The sequence below is a fragment of the Corvus brachyrhynchos genome, unplaced genomic scaffold (genome assembly GCF_000691975.1).
Source record: "Corvus brachyrhynchos isolate BGI_N302 unplaced genomic scaffold, ASM69197v1 scaffold444, whole genome shotgun sequence".
NCBI lineage: Eukaryota > Metazoa > Chordata > Aves > Passeriformes > Corvidae > Corvus > Corvus brachyrhynchos.
In genome coordinates this window covers 735884-752521 of record NW_008237886.1, presented here as the reverse complement: position 1 = coordinate 752521, position 16638 = coordinate 735884, and the positions used below count along the sequence as shown (strand labels likewise).

At 43.4% G+C, this 16638-nt stretch overlaps 1 long non-coding RNA gene across 1 annotated transcript in view; it reads right to left on the bottom strand.

Annotated features, from left to right (window-relative positions):
• Positions 1–7589: 7589 nt before the first annotated feature.
• The window catches only part of LOC108446323, a 9623-nt gene continuing 574 nt past the window's right edge, over positions 7590–16638 (bottom strand). Inside the window, exons 2-3 of the long non-coding RNA XR_001861484.1 lie at positions 11363–11552; positions 7590–8087 (exon numbers count right to left, since the gene is read on the bottom strand). This is a non-coding gene — a long non-coding RNA (uncharacterized LOC108446323). The remainder of the gene's footprint in view (positions 8088–11362; positions 11553–16638) is intronic.

The window sequence follows — 16638 nt, the reverse complement described above, 5'->3', positions numbered from 1 at the left end:
TTCTCTGCCACAAAAATCTGTAAGGCAGTTTCCCATTAGATAAAAAGGAGACTAGGCACAGAAGAAACCAGCCTTCAACTCTTTTCCTTGCATATGATATAAAAAAATTAGATAGGAAACAATACTGTATCTGAACTGAGAAGGTGAGAAAACATAGGGGGTTCAAAATGCTGGGTCCAAATACTGTTCTGTGGAAGTCTGCTGGTACAGGGCAAGTGGTCAGCACATCTGAGCTGAGGAGGTGGCACTTGCAGAAGTGTTCGCAGTGGTTCTGATTTGAAAGTGAACATGTTAATTATCCATCTACAGATCTAAGTGATGGCCTTTATTTTCCCTCTGTAGGGGAATGTTTTACAGCAGACAAATCATGATACAAGGGCAGCTACCTAAAGTGTTGCTGCAGCTTTCTAAATGTCATCCTTTAATGCAAGGGAGCCTTTTTTGTTATCTGTTAAATACCTGATTATATCACTACTTGTTTCTGCGGTGTTTGACTCCTCTTTCAGAGCGTACCCTATTGAGAATCATTTTTAATGATGGTATGCTTGCCAATTGAACATGTCCTAGCAAAACAGGATTGGAAAACCTGGTCTTGATACTTCCCTCCTAAACTCATCTCCTACCAAATGCATGAAAGACAAGAGCTGGGATCCATCCAGGACAAAAACAAACTGCCAAAGAGGACAATTTGGTTATGGCAGCTGAGGGAGAAACTCTGTAGGAGAAAGGCGCACAACTGGTCAGTGCATGCCTTCAGAACTGGAGAGGAAACAAATTAATGCACTGTCTGAAAGCCAGATCCCCTTCAAACATTGAAACATCCAGTATCGCATGCAAAAGCCTATCTCAAATTATGTACCTTAGAGGTGTCTTGATTAGTCTTTTGCATAACCAAACTTGAAGTGGTGGAAGTGGGACACTGATTATTTATTTGTGAAATTGGTGCCTGTGAGAGAATTTCTGCTCAGCTTCATGTGGTCCAAAAACTTCCATGTTGAGTCCATCTGTGGCTGGTCAATTCCAGCAACAATGCCAGTTTTTAAATCTTGGCTGATGTTTCAAATGCAGGACACTTATACATCAGTACCAAGTCCTGTACAGAACTGAGGAAAATACATGTGTTTCTGCATATATGTAAAATTATAACTGCTTGTATATCATTCATTAATATTATTACTGAGCCACACAAAACCCCTCTTTAAGGTTCTTGGCTCTTGAGTTAGGTTTTTCCCCTCTGAAATCTGCTGCTGTCACTGGCTGTGCCAAAGGCTGCTGACATAAAAGAATTAATCATCATAATCAGAGTAAAGAATTATTCATTTTCTCATTGAAGTGCCCTTGCACTGATCCTTGCTAGATCAATACTCCAGAGCTAATGTGTGTTACTATGGCACATTGGAAGTGAGGGCCACAGCAGTGCCTGCAGCAGATGCTCAAGGTACCTGCCATAAGTCAGCAAGGTCACTACTCAGTGGGCATCGATTTGCTTTTCTTTTGTGCTGCTGTTCAGACCACTGAAAATGCTTGTGCTGTCAGCCTGTCTGGAAATGGGGATCAGAAATTAGCCCTGCAGTGCCTGGCCTTCCAGGGGTCAAAACAGGCAAGCTTAAGCTGTTTTAAGGTAATCTGGTGGATTCAGGCTGGAACAGACAAATGTGTCAATCTGTGGCAGCACAGGCCGGATAGAATGCGATGTGTTGCATTTTCTCTGCTTATTCAGTACAGCTACAAGCACGTGCTCTGTTTGGGATAGGCCTTCAGAGCTTGCTGTCAGAGAAAGTGCATCATTGTGGTTATCTTAAGGTAAATTGCAGGAACAGGATGGAACAAAATTGAACATGTATTCTCACTTCATGAAAACAGGTCAGGGACAAAATCATATTGGCTCCATTTTTCTTCATTGCTGTACATTTCCTTTGAAAACCTTGTCCCTGGTTAAAAGAAGTTCTGATTTGAGAGAGGGACAGTTCTAACATGTAAACAGGAATACCCATGATTTACATGTACTCCAGGAAACCAAGACCTTGATAAAATATTAACCTTAGGTTTTTTAACCTCTGTGATGACCATTTAAACAAAGCTTAAGTAGGACTTGAATTAAAATCACAGCAATACTTATTGTGCCTGTAGAACCTAAAAAAAAAGCTCTGGCCACCTCTGTAAGCTCTCTTCTTGCATTTGTTTATGATGATGACAGCACCAGCTGAATTCATTGGTGCTCCTGTAGATTTAATGCATTTTCCTTTATACTCAAGTGTAATTTAGCACCTCTGAGTGGGAGTCTTTTGATCAATCCAGTATTGCTGGTTTTCTTTCCAGAAAATTAATGGGAAGATCATTATAATGTACTGAGCAGCTAAAAAAGTAGCAGGCATGTCACAGAGAGCTAGAGGACAAACTTAGAAGTGCTCAGAGTCCTATTTGTTCAGGCAGAAAGACATTAGCCTGTCTTACAAGATACTACATGCATCTGTCCAGGTCCTGATCGTATTTCCAGAGGAGCCAATGGCAAAGTTCCCATTTACTCAAGTGGGAACAATTCAATAATCTTCAGTATCTACAGTTCATCGTAAATATCAGGAGGTGTTATGGAACACAACATGAGCATAAGCAGAAGAGGGGAAAATGAAGCAAAGCTTTTACATGAGGTTAATATGTTACCCATTAGCATGAAAATATTTGTTCTAAATTTCAACAGTTTCACTGGGAAGTGCTCTCAAGACTGAAAGATGAAGCTGCTTAAAGCAGGAAGAGATAAGATTCTACAAGATGCAGAAATGTAATTACTGTAATCTCCTGAAAGTCATCACGTAATTAATAAATATTTGCTAAAAACTCAAAGCACTTGGGACACAGACAAATTTTATTGTCTCTTCTTTGTAGGTACATAAATAGAAAACACGGTAGTTGACAAAATCACGTCCTGAATAGTCCAGTTGGCAGCAGCCCTCTGCACCTTGGACTCTCCATCTCCTACCCATGAAGCTCCAGACTAAACATATTTTATAACTAAGGACAGTTCTTTTTTAAGATAAGTGTGCTGTAATTGGCTACCACACATGGGAAATTTGAAGCAGGGCCTAGCTTTTGGCTTCCATGAGCAGGACAGACAAAAACCAGCAAGACAGTATCACAGATGTGAAGAATAATCCATGGAAAAGCCACTGGTTTCCCTTTGCTAAACAAACAGTAGGTTCACAAGCCTGTACTTCAATACGGAAGGGGGAAAAATAAATTGCATTTCTGTGTCTCACCAAATTAAGCTGCTACAGATAAGCAGGTTTGCTGAGAAACAACTGCAAAGCATGAGAAAACCTGTTGTAGCTATCCATACTCCTACTATTTTCTAACACTAAGGTAAGCTAAAATGTTTGCTGCATTCTTTTACACCTCACTTCTGCAGCCTGTGATTCTCTCACAGTGTTCCCCAAACTTAACTGTAATTTGAAATTCACTTTGGTTTCCTTCTGAAATGAGAAATACTGAGTGCCTCAGGGCTTGTTTTCATCTTGATGTTACATCACATCTGTTGAAGATTTTCACATTACAAAACCACTAAGTTTTTAAAAAAAAATTATTAGTGTTAGAATGCCAAACCTCCGCAATTTCTTTAACAGGTAATACAAGTATTTTACTGCTATAGTTGCCTGTTGCTGTTCCTACTGTTTTATTTTTGGCCTAGAGAAAGAGGTTGATTATTTTGGAAGTGATTCCCTGCTAGTCAGGCACATAAACCCTTGGGATGCCTCCAGTCTGATTTAAATTCAGCACCTTATTTTGATGGCAGAGACAAGGATGAGGCCCTTTGAGATTTTCCCACCATCAGGAGAGGTGTACAGAGACCTCACCCTGGATGTCAACAACAATTCACAGGGTGTGCCAGCTCAAGGTGGTAACAACTGAAACGTGACCTTTCACTAGACTACTTTGGAAGCCTGCAGAAACCCAAATGCATCCTGCCTGGAAAAACAACTACTGCAAAGCTTCATCCCTTGAGAAGGTATTTGCACTCTGCTTCTTCCTCAGGAATAACAGAATGTGTGCACAAGCTTGTACAGAACTCATTATTACCATTTTTACCTTATTAAAAAAATAATAGTCTATTGAGTACAGATTAAAGCGAGAAAAAGATGTAGGAAGTTCAATAAAGATGTTCCCCTATCTAGAGCTGAACAACAAAGCTATACTGGGCGCTTTGAAGGAAGGGTATGCAGAGGACAACACCATATGCTCACAGTTGCCTTTTTCAGCACCCTCCTCTTAAGTCTGGCAGAGCAGGCCAAGAAAGCATTATGCAGAGCTTAACCTTGGGGCTTTTGTTTGCCAAAGCATTCACAGTTCCTGTGGAGCACCGTGCAATTCCTTACCAGGCATTTAGCGCATACAACTGCTGCTGCCAGATTTGGAACATTAAGAATAATCCAGAAGTTAGATAATAAATTGCATTCCTTCCACATTCTCCCCACTTTCTTGATGTTACATGCTTTTCAAAGATCCCCTCCTGACATTTACCTGCTAGTACTGCACAAGAACACTGCTGTGATCTACTGTCGAAAGCATTTCTGAGCAGACAGGGCCAACATAAAATGTAGCAGGTTCCATCTACACCTTCAGAGAAACACTGCTCTGTTGCTCAACAGTTCACAAAGTCATCAGCAAATTAACAGCTTAAGAAACCTTTTCTGCAAGCAACATTTCTGACCTTGGTTTAAGTCAGTAAGTTTTAGTCAACCAAGGGTAGACCTGTGCCCAACATCCTGCTGGTGTGGGAGCATGGATTCCCGCTATTCCCTGGGCTCTGTCAGGACTGCTGCAGCCTGTGTAGCCACCCCTGCAAGCACCAGAACTCACTCCCAAAGGAAACCACTCACTGCCACAAGCTTTCCCCCTCCTCTCCTTGTCACCAGCTGCGCCTGACCATCACATTTCCCTTGTAGAGAAACCCAAGCTGTCACTCACCCCCAGGTCAAGTGACTCCAGGCCGGCCAAAGCTCCTTGAAACCTCACAGTTCACTCACTGCCTGCTCCCCTTGGTATAACCTCTTTCTACCTGCACCCCTTCAGCAGGGCCCATCTGACTCTGTGTGGGGCAGGTGAGCGTGGCTTCTCTCCTCAGATGGCCTCCAGCATTCCCACACATGGCAATTCCTGCAGCCCTGGACTGTTGCTGTTGGATGAGCTGCTGTGGCCGCTCTGCACATTTGCAGATGCTGCATGATCAAGTACTGAATCCTGCTGTACCTTCCCATTTCTTCAGAAGATAAAATGTTGCAGCATAAAGTATAAATAACATTTATCCTATTTAAGATGTGACAGATCTCCTATGCTATGCTATTTTATTATATCTAAAATGAATTTGCAGATGATGATACATACTTTCTGCTGACCCTGAATGTTTTATCATTAAAATCCTAGCACCCTTATTACAATGCCTTCATAATATATTAATATGACTATCTCAGCTTCTAGAAAAATAAAATATAACCTCATGGTCTTTTATATGCTGTAATTTTTTCTTGGGTATTTAAAAAAATATTACAGCTATATCAGATTATTAACATTGAAAATGAGCCAGAGTCCCTAAAGTGCGATATAAAAATATCTGAAAGTCTTTGTCCTTTTGGAGATGTTTGGTTCTCAGATAATAACTTGCTTCCAGGTTTGTAGAGAAAGTTAAGAGGTCTTCCCGCTTGCTCCACAGCTGCTCTCATAAGCTGCAGCCCAGCAGGAGAGCATGCCCTGGGGTGACAGGCATTGCTGCAGCTGACAGAGAATTAGTGTCAGCCCAAGCAGTGATCTGACCTGTTAAGTTGCAGGACATGGTGTTTTGTTTGCAACTAAGCTCAGGTCCTTTGGTGAAATACCCTAAGGTGAGAACAAAAGCCAAATGATCTGTCATGTTCTTTAGTGGACTAAGTCTAGCATCTGCTTTTTGTTCTAATACATGGAATATTGCCAAAATACATTACTAATGAACCTGAGGGTTGTTTTTCTTGTACTTGTCTCTCGTAGCCCTTCAGATCCCCAGGTGCTGAACAGTGCTCTGTGGGCTGTGGTCCTTTGCTCAGCATAATTTCAGCCCTTTTCCCTCCTTCCAAAGCCCCACTGTTGCCCACTCACCTTTAGGGTTAACTGAACTGCAGGAGTTGATGTCTAGTCCAGTAAGCCATGACTGTGTTAGGATGGGCTGTGTGCCAGTGAAATGCAGACTGTGGACTGTCCTTGGACAACCTCCCCCTTGTTCTGAGCCTGCAGGACCTAAGGGGAAACTGCCTGGGTCCTTTCAGAGTTGCTCAGACACACTTGCAACTGTGGCAGGGTCTGCACCATTGTGTTGCCCTTTTCCCAATATTAGAGTTCCTTCTGTCACTAATATTGGCCATTTGGTGTGTGAGATCAAGCCCATGAAGCCTTGGAAGTTGCTTTTGTAGTATGGTAAGTTATGGAGAGCCCAAGCACAACTCACTTCTATTTACCCAGAACTGGCAGCTGGGAACAGCAGTTCTTGTCTCAGGAATCCTAGCCCAGCACCACACACTGATTTGCAGGGAGCCATGTCTGCCTAAAGAATCATGTCTAATCAAGAACCAAGGCAACGAGCACAAGCTCCAGCTGCTTGCAGAGCCCATGCTCCCTCGAGCAATGCCTCTGCTCAGAGCCTTGCACACCCAAGCTAACAGCACACAACATTTCATTCTGAAGCTGAACAAAAAGACCAGCACAGAAAGCTGTTTGTGTGCTTTGGTTCTCTGCAGACAACAGGACTCTCCAATTTCTGAGATTCAAAATTAATGAATACATATATAGAATTAGTGTCTGTAGTTTAAAAAACCCTCACTGAAGACTCAGGTCAAATTGTCTGTGTTAAGTATAGCAAATCAGTAAACAATAATTTCCTGTCACTTAAATTACAGGAGTTGTTCAATTGATCTTGGGAAAGTTAGAAATGTGCTGAGATAACAAGTATCCACTTGCAATCACAGAATCACAGAATTAATTAGGTTGGAAAAGACCTCTGAGATCATCAAGTCCAACCTTTGACCTTGTCAACCACACCGTGGCACTGAGTGACGTGTCCAGTCATTTTGTGAACACCTCCAGGGATGGTGATTGCACCACCTCCCTGGGCAGCCCGGTCCAATGTTAAACAACTCTTTCTGTTAAGAAATTCCTCCTGATGTCCAACTTGAACCTTTCCTGGTGCAGCCTGAAGCTATTTCCTCTTGTCCTGTTGCTTGCTGCCTGGAAGAAGAAACTGACCCCCATCTGGCCACAACCTCCTGTCAGGGAGTGATAAGGTCCCCCCTGAGCCTCCATTTCTCCAGACTGAACATCCCCAGCTCCCTCAGCTGCCACTCACAGGACTTGTACTCCCTCAGACCCTTCCCAGCTCCATTGCCCTTCTCTGGACACACTCCAGCACCTCAATGTCTTTCTTGTCGTGAGGGGCCCAGAACTGGACACAGCACTCGAGGTGTGGCCTCATCAGTGCTGAGTACAGAGGGACAATCACGGCCCTGGTCCTGCTGGCCACGCTATTGCTGATCCAGGCCAGGATGCCATTGGCCTTCTTGGCCACCTGGGCACAGCTGGCTCATGTTCAACTGGCTGTAGACCAATTGTTACTACATGAAAAATCAAACACCTTATCTTGATTTTAAGAGCCCAGTTTGAAAACAGTTTTTCCAAACTCAGCTTTCACATATCCTGAGACCTCTCTTGCCATCTTAATTGGAAATTTATGGCACACTGGATCAACTGTTTGTTGCTACAGCCACACTCTGCAGGGAAGAGAAAACCAATATAACACTTGAATACCTTTTGAAGGTGTGGAAGATGAAGTAGAAGTTCCAGGAGATGGAATTCCTGGGTCTACTGTATACTGCAATATATTCTGAGGCATTGGAATTGCATGCTATCAGTCACTTCAGATTGATCCTGAGATCTAGTTCCACCAGAAATCTGTGGTCATCATTCTTATTTCTGCCGTGGAAAGAGAAGTCTTTAATTTCACTCTTGCATTTTGTTAGCCACCATGAAATATTCCATCAGGGCTGAAACGGTAAAAGCTGTTTCTTCATCTGTGCCTGTAAGCCACAAAAGCACTAGTTTTTCAATCCGAGTTCTATAACTCTTTGGAGATCCAGAAAGTTTGTAAAATTCTCTGCTTTTACTAATGCCACTACTCCAAATATTTGGATTCCAGGTTTATCCCATTGTGCCTTTATCAGTAGAAAAGTAGCTTCTGACCAGATGGTCTTAAATTTGTGCTTCTAAATATTACAGAACTTGTCAGGAAAAAAGGTCCTTCTGTCACTCGTCCATTTTACACAGAGAACAGTCAGTTACATGATAAATAAACTGTGTCACTGACCAACACATTTGAAGTCAGGTGCTTCTCCATCCTTCCCTTTGCATTTGGTATGCTGGGATCTAAAAAACAGCAGAATTACGAAGCTGCAGTTGCCCAGCATAAGGGCTCTCTCGGTGGTCAGACCCTTTTCCCCTCGGGTGCAGTTCTGCTCGTGGCCAGCAGGGATCTCCTCCTTCACCTTACCTTTCCCTTCCCTTTACAGTATGGTCCCATTTCATCCCTTGCCTTTAAAGGAAATTGATTTTATTTTTTGGCTGCTGGGGAGGCAGGGGTTGGGGGCAGAACAACAGTGAGGAGAAGGAAAAGCTGAGTTTGTAGGGGAAACAGGACTGCTTTCGTGTCTTCCTCTTCTGTCGGCGCATATAAAATTTAGGCAACGAGTAAACCTTCCCCATCTGTGACTATGCAGAAGTAGGTTACACTGCCTAAAGCAAGTGAAATAACTCATCTGCCACTTTTACAGAACTCTCTGCTTTATTAGTTTTTTGCTGATAACTTTTCTTTCCAGGCATATAAAAGGTAGGTAATTGAAATCACAAAGGCAGCTTAATACCTGAGCTATCCTATCATCAGTTGGATGGATCTGAAACCAGATTAATACTGTGTTAGTTCTTTCAACTGGTGTTGGGGTTTTAGTTTAGTCCTAGTTTTTTTCCTGTTAAAGGAATTTTTTCCCATATGCATGTTGCTAGGGGACAAATGGCTGTACTTAAGGAAGACAAAAGAGCTGCCCACTGGAGGTAGGGTGGGCCTGGCTACTCCTTTGTTTCACCTGGGTGTGGGGTCAGTTCGCTCTCTGAGTCGGAGAGAGAGAGAAGTCCGCTTGCTTCGGCTACTTTGCTTTCTGCTGGAAACAGAGCCGGGATCCCAAGGCCGCCCTCCCTGCCCCGCTGGAGGCCGGGGCCTGCCGCTCCAGCCTGCTGTTCCCGAAGCTCCAGCCGGACACCGGGGCCAGCTGTCCAGGGTTTGTGAAGCCTTTGTTCCATCCTTCCCCGGTATCCCAGGGCACCAGTGCCGCGTGCTCCCTGAGCTCGCTCCAGAGCGCCCCCTGCAGCCGCGGGGGAACCATCGCACCTGCCCTGCTCACCGGGAGCTACCAGCGATCCCTGCTGGCTGCGAGCAGAACTGCACCCGAGGGGAAAAGGGTCTGACCACCGAGAGAGCCCTTATGCTGGGCAACTGCAGCTTCGTAATTCTGCTGTTTTTTAGATCCCAGCATACCAAATGCAAAGGGAAGGATGGAGAAGCACCTGACTTCAAATGTGTTTCACCTCACCTGCCACTCACAGAACCTGAAGACAGAATACCATGAAAAGTGTATTTGAGGATTGAGTTGACTTTCTTTTCAGCTGCTGCTTTTAATGTTTTACTGCCTGCTTTTAATGTTTGCAAAGCTTTTGGCTATAAAAGATGTATATGGCTGAGAGGTTTCTCTTGGTCTGTAGTCACTGCCACAAAGGACTTCCTCCGGGCTCCTTTGCCTTCCTTCCTTAGCTCCTCAGAGACCTCTGCTGCTGTCCCAGGCAGCAGACCAAGGGGAAGCAGCTTCAGTTAAAGCTCCCCTTGTAGCAACAAAAACCATTGATCAGCCACGTCTGTCAGTGCCAACAACTTTTTGAAGCTGGCACTCTTTTAATGCCTGGCTTCCCTCTGTATTTAAGGTTCAGGTATGCAGTGTAAAGAACCCCCCTGCAGAGTTATTTTCTTTATTTCATCCTATTGAAAAGAAAACCTGCTGCAGCTGACCAGCCCTGAAAACATCTGTTCAGATCCATTTCAGGCAAGGCACGGGAGGTCGTATTCCTCCCCTCCAGTGCGCTGCTCCTGGCAGGTGCAGAGCATTGGAAACACTAGCTTGGAGACATCCAGGCTGGGATTAGAGGCCCTGGGTTGTCCTCAGCTGCATTGGTACTTATTCAGGGCAGTCCCTTTAAGTAAACCAGAGTTATTTTGTATTTATACCTAGGTACTTACTGGGCTGTTGCATTGAAAGATACTAATCTTGCTTTCACCCCTGTAGGATATTGATTTTAGGAAAATACTCAATGCTTCATTTCTCAGGGATGCAACAAAACTTAATGGATCATATACTTAGGGATACACTACCATTAATTTCTAGCTTACATTCTCACTCTTTCACAACACCAAAATGTCAGTGGCTTTATGTTGGGGAGGATGAAAGTTTGGTAAGGTATGTAGGTTTGGCAGAAAGGTCTGTGAATGTAGAAGCTGGGGATGAGGTAGAAATGAAAGCAAGTTTTGATATAGAATAAAAGATGTTTTGCTGAAACAGTGATTGCTGAGTAACTGAGAAGGCAAAGGTTGGAGATGAGTTGGAAGGAGATTTTTAGGAGCAGGACAAAGGTATGTGATTACAAACAAAGACATGTTTTTCACCAAGTAAATAAGTCTCAAAAAGAGGATAAGTCAATAGAAAACATGTCTTTACCAAAAAGAAAGATATGGCAGGCAAACAAGAAATGTTGATGTAGCAAGAAGAAGAAAGGTCTAAGAATTTTCCACTGTAAGCTTAAATTGTAACTTACTCTTGTGATTGGATAATAATAACTATAATATGGTGATGGTAGTAGCTATGTTAGGCTATAGGCAAATGTAAAGGTATTGTGTATGGTGCTTATTGGTTATGTGTTAAGATACTCTGCAAAGGAAAGTATATAATGCTTTGTAACTTGAACAGAAGGTGGCTTCAGGTATGCCTACAGCTGGAGCTGGCAGCTGTAGGGATGGCTCTGGATACCCACTCCCTGAAATGCTGTAACTTCGCCTATGCAAGAAACAGCTTTCAAGAGAGCCGCCTGAAGTCCAGACATCCTTCGTGAAACTTTCTCCTATAGCTTTAGCCTTTTCAGTATAATTTCCTCTGAGAGCACACAAGGAAAAAAGAAGGCAAAAAATAAGCTTTTCTCTAAATAACACCCTCCACCTTTGAGCATGGAAGAAGAGTCATATAAAGCTCCTTCCACTTACCTTTTCTTTGAGCAGGCTAAAAGCCCCACTTATTCCTTGATGATTGACTTTTGTTTGTTTAGTGTGGCCCTTATTCCCTTCTTGTTCACACATTTAGCAAGCATGAAGGTTTGCTGTAGTTGACATCAGTGGAATTTATCAGGAGAAAAGCAGACAAAAATGTAAGTACTACTGGCAGAAGAGGCAGCATCTGAAAGCAAAAATATGCATTTGCTGTTACTGAAATGAAAGAAATTAAACTGATACTTGTCTATTTGCAGCTATATTCCTTTGAAGCATTACAAAACCCCCTGAAAATCTAGATGTTAGAGACTGTATAATCACTTATAAAGTTAATGTGCATAAACATACATAAAATGATTGTTTGCCTTTTTCCTGCACAGCCCTTTTACTGTATTACTGTATAAATCAGACCTACTTTATTGTCACTTGCTTAGCTTTGTACTCTTTTTAAAGCATCTCAATGAATGAATACATATTTCTAGATCCTTACAGCCTTAAACCCCAAATTTATTATTGTATTTTCACAGCAAAAAAGGCCTTCCAGACATTTTTCTATGAAGCATATTACTGGAGACAGGACTGGGGGATTTAATGGCTCAAAATATGATTTCCAACCTGGGAGGTGTGTGACAAATCTGAGTGCAAAACGTCATGTCACAGAAGAGTAGAAAGTCTCCACAGGAGAACTGGAAGCTCCCCAGCCCTGTCCTGTTGTGGTGGCGACTGGCATAATGATGGACACAGTTCCCTGAAGATTGTAATATATTTTTTCTTGCTCCTGCTGGTACCCAAGAGCATATGGCCACAGTTGTATGGATGAGACAGCTACAAGTCATAGCCACGCAGAAACCAGGGGAAAAATCACCCTGATCGTTGGAAGCATATGGATCCAGTTGAGGCTTGAAAGCTGGACTACAGCATGCCCTGCTGGCAGTGCATCCCTGCGTGCCTCAGAAAGGGTGATCCTGCAACACAGGGATGGAAAATGATGTTTCTCCCATGCCAAATGAAGTGCTGGTTTAGAGAGAGCAGGACAAACCAGAAAGGGTGGTATGGGAGGTGCTGCCTCAGGATTATGCTCTGAATTTAGCAATCTCACAGGAGAAAAAACACAGACAGGTTAGAGAAATGTTGCAGGGCAGAGGAGAGACGTGCTTACCAATTTTTTCTTCTAATTGATCAGATAGATCTGTTAGATAGCAAAGCCCTGGTTGTCTGTGCTGGATGTTGTACACTCAGAGAGATGTTTTGCAGGCACACAGTGTCTCTTGTTGCAGCAATGCCTTTGGCTGTAGTCACATGTGGGACAGGTTCTGGATGCTCAGAAGGGGAAGAAGTATCACCTCCCTCCATGTAAGACAGACAGCCTGATAGGTTTTCCTTGCTGCTCTTACATCAGTCACAGCTTTCTCTGTTGGCCCCTATTTGCATTTTATTACTTACCCAAAAGCCCTGCATGTGCACATTCTGCCCTCAGGGACCACGGAGGTTATGAGCACGAGTGGTGCTGGGACGCAGGGAGCCCACCAGTGTCCAAAAGTGGTCAGTCCTACTTCCGAAAGGGGACTTCAGTGAGAATATGTGTCACAGTGGTCCTTGCCAATGGCGTGATGGCTCTGCCTGTAATGTAGATGTCTGTCTAATGGGCACTGAGCTAAGACCAACAAAATACTACTCATACAGGCCATTGAACAGCTTCTGATGTTAATGATTCTTGATTACCACTGGCCCAAGCTGCATCTGTATTTTATTAACACTGTGTACAGAGTGAGTAGAATTCCAGGTGGAGTACAAAGTACCTTTTCTCTTGTTTTGCCCATAATAGCAAAAGCTTAAGTTGTACTTGTAGCTGTTTTATGATTGACCTTAAACAGCGCATTTGCTATAGTGGAACATCGCAATTTCTAGGGAGTGGAAAGATCACACAGAACTGGTCGATGAGCTCTATGATGCAAATAAAAATAGTGCCATGAATGTTCAAATAAATATTTCTTTTCATTTTGTCTTTTCATTTTTATTGCTTCCCCAGGTCAGTTGAAATGAAATTGTCCTTCACGGGTCAAGCTATGGCTGCTTTACAGACAGCAAAAAAGACAGTGCTTTAGATCATTAGAGCCCTGGAGATGTTACAGCAATCCAAATGATTTGCATTTCTGAAGGAAAGGCTTTTATTTCTGAACTGTTCACCTCTTATTGATATAAAAATGTTCCTTTTTTTTCCTCATGAAAATGCCTGTCCTCAGAACTGAAAAAAAAGACATTCCTAACCTTGATGGGCCACCTCTCCATCAGCTCCCTGAGGAGCTGTCCACTGCACTTTCAGTGCAAGTGATGCTGATGGAGGAAATGAGCACTTTGGGCAGTGGAGCTGCACTGGGACTCAACGGATAAAGTGGAGGGAAAGGAGGTGGAAGACTCAGCCCTGGCTCAGGGGCCAGATAGGCCACTTCCTCTCACAGGGAGGGGGCTGCTCCTGCTCTGGCAGCTCCGGAGACCCGGACCTTTTTATGAACTGCCTGCTAGCAGGCAAAGCTGTGCAGCCTTGGCAGAGTTTGAGTCTGAAGTGGATGTTTAGATGAGACGCTCTCACGACCCCATCAGATGGGAGACATGATACCCCCACACCTTGACTCCCTCCTCCGCCACCCTTCAGCGGGGCTGACACAGTGCCACTTCAGGACGTGATGGGGACAGAGCAGATGCTCAAGCTGTGAACAAGAACCGCAGATATCAGACTGGTGGCACTTGTAGGGGCTATGCCTCCACTGCATTTTCTTGCTTGAGTCATCTGTGTACCATGTTTTGCTTTCCTGCTTGGTTCCCTTTTGTCCAAGAGGGATCCCTGCCTCTGGGAAGAGGGTGGCTGAGGCTGGATGCTGCCTTTGAGAAGGCTTCCCTTCCCTGGGGTGTCTTTACATGGCTCTTATGTTCAGCCCTTGTGGTGGCTGTCACTGGTGCTGCCAAGAGAGGCCAGGGCCCTGCCTTGGGCAGTGCTGGCCCGTGAAGTTGAAGTCAGGCTCAGGAGACGAATGAGGATGCATGAAAATAGTGTATGACAAAAGTTAATAGAAAAGAATGCCTCATTGCCCACAGAGAGGTTATTACATTTTTAAGGTATTTATGAACAAATAAAATGCATCTACAACTGGAGAAAGAGCTTACCCTGCACCTGCCATGTTCCCCTCCCCACCTTCCAGCAATCCTCTCACTTATTAGCATTTCAACACTTCTTTTATTTGAAGTACAAACTGTATTTTACTAATATTATTTCCATTCATGCTGTGGAAATGAAACTTATGACAGTGTTGATTTCTCAGATCTCCTCAGAGTCTTTGAAATTTGCATTAGATTATTCTAATCACTTAGCCTTGTTGTATATATTTACTCAAGTACTTTTGATGTTTAAACAGATCAGGCTGTGATGAGATGTGCAGGGGGAAATATATACCCCAAAGAAAAGGAATGCTCTTTTTTCTCAGAGCACATCTTCAACTAGAAGTTTTCAGATAAAACAGTGGGTCAGTGCCTTCAGGACCTGAGGGAATGACTGCAAGACTGGGAAGATGGAGGGATTGGCTCCGCCTTCAGCAGCAGGCAGCAGAGATGGAGTGGGACTGGGTCCCTGCAAGTAAGAGAAAGGTGGTGAGGACTCGTCCTCTCGCATCCTTTATCACCAATGTAACCTGTGCTCCCGGCCATTTGGCAGAAGAGATTGTCCAGCCTGAATCCATGATGAATGAACCCATACCTACAGACACAAGGTTCTGGGGACTGAGCAGAAGGAGCAGCTGCCAAATCCCAGCTCCACTGAATTCAGTGGGAATAGTAAAATGTCCATTTTTAGGGACAGCAAAAAGCCTGGGACTGTGGTGCAGTTGTGGTAGCTCTGACCATGACATCCAGGCAAGTCCTGTAGGACCTGTGCTGCTGTGGGCAGAAGGCAGGGGATCTGGGGAGCATTGCAGACATATGTTCAAGTTAATTAATTTGTTTTCAGGGCTGGCTCTGTGAGATCCAGAATGAGAGGCAACAGGAGGAGCCTTTACACAGCAAATGTGACCAGGAAAAAGTGGTGGAGCAGGCCAGACAAAGGAGAAACAGATCCCTTGAGGGTTGAAGGAGATAATCTTTCTGGAAGATACAGGATATTGCCAGCTATCTCACATGAAGTTTAGCTTCACAAACAGTGGCGATCATATTTCTATTTGCAATCCTTAAAAGTATTGTAAAGGAAGAATATTCTGGATTATTATCTTAACTTTATTTACAATGAGATCCAGAGAAAATCATCCATTATAATCCCTGTATGGCCATTCAATGAAGAGTTGGACTTTATGATCCTTGTGGGTTCCTTCCAACTGAGAATATTCTGTGATTTTTTGATTCTGTGATTATCCAACATATTACCCTAAAGACTGTAAAACCCATGACAAACTGTTTCAACACAGTTTTGATTCTGTAAATTGAGATGGTGAAGTTTGTGTGTATGTACCCCCCCCCAAAAAAGAGGAGCCTGGTCCAAGAATATGCACTTCCATAAACACAATGAGAGATGAGAGCGGACTTTCTCACTCACACACTGAAATGGATCTATCCACTTAGACATGAAAATAACATGTTTTGAAAGAGTCTAACAGTTTGAATTGTCACCAATGAAGACAGCTTTCTCCAAAGGCAGAAAAGATCTTTTAGCTCTCCTAAGCTTGTAAACCATGTAGAGTCAAGTAAAAAAATACAGAACAAAATTTTAATACTCTGCTTTATGAGGATTCAGAGATCTAAAGAGGTTTTAAAGACAACATTTTCAACTTCATAACCATTTCACAAGCAAAAATTTCTAGAAGCAGTTCTCCCTCCCTTCCTAGGACTACCTAAAACAGGGCGGCCAAGCCTGAGCTGGAAGAGGAACGAGCTCATTGCCAGTGCTGAACGGGCAGTCATAAACTTCCTACTTGTCCTCCGAGGATGCAGCAGAAGTGTTGGGGAAGATGAAACAGGAAAGCCTTATAAATATGATTGCCCGACAAAAGATTTTGGGAATATGAAAACTACAGGCAACATCGAAATGAAAGCCACTTTTGAAATACCAAGTCTTAGTTACTGAACAACTGGAAAACAATGGTATGGCCGACTGAAGGTAATCCCCTTTTGATTGAACAATACCCTCTGCTTGCAGGCAGGTCCAAGGGTCAGAGCAGACCCTACTAGCTCAGCAGAAGGGGTCCAAAGAGTAGTTTTTAGGAGTTAAGATGTAACACTCTATGGTAATATAA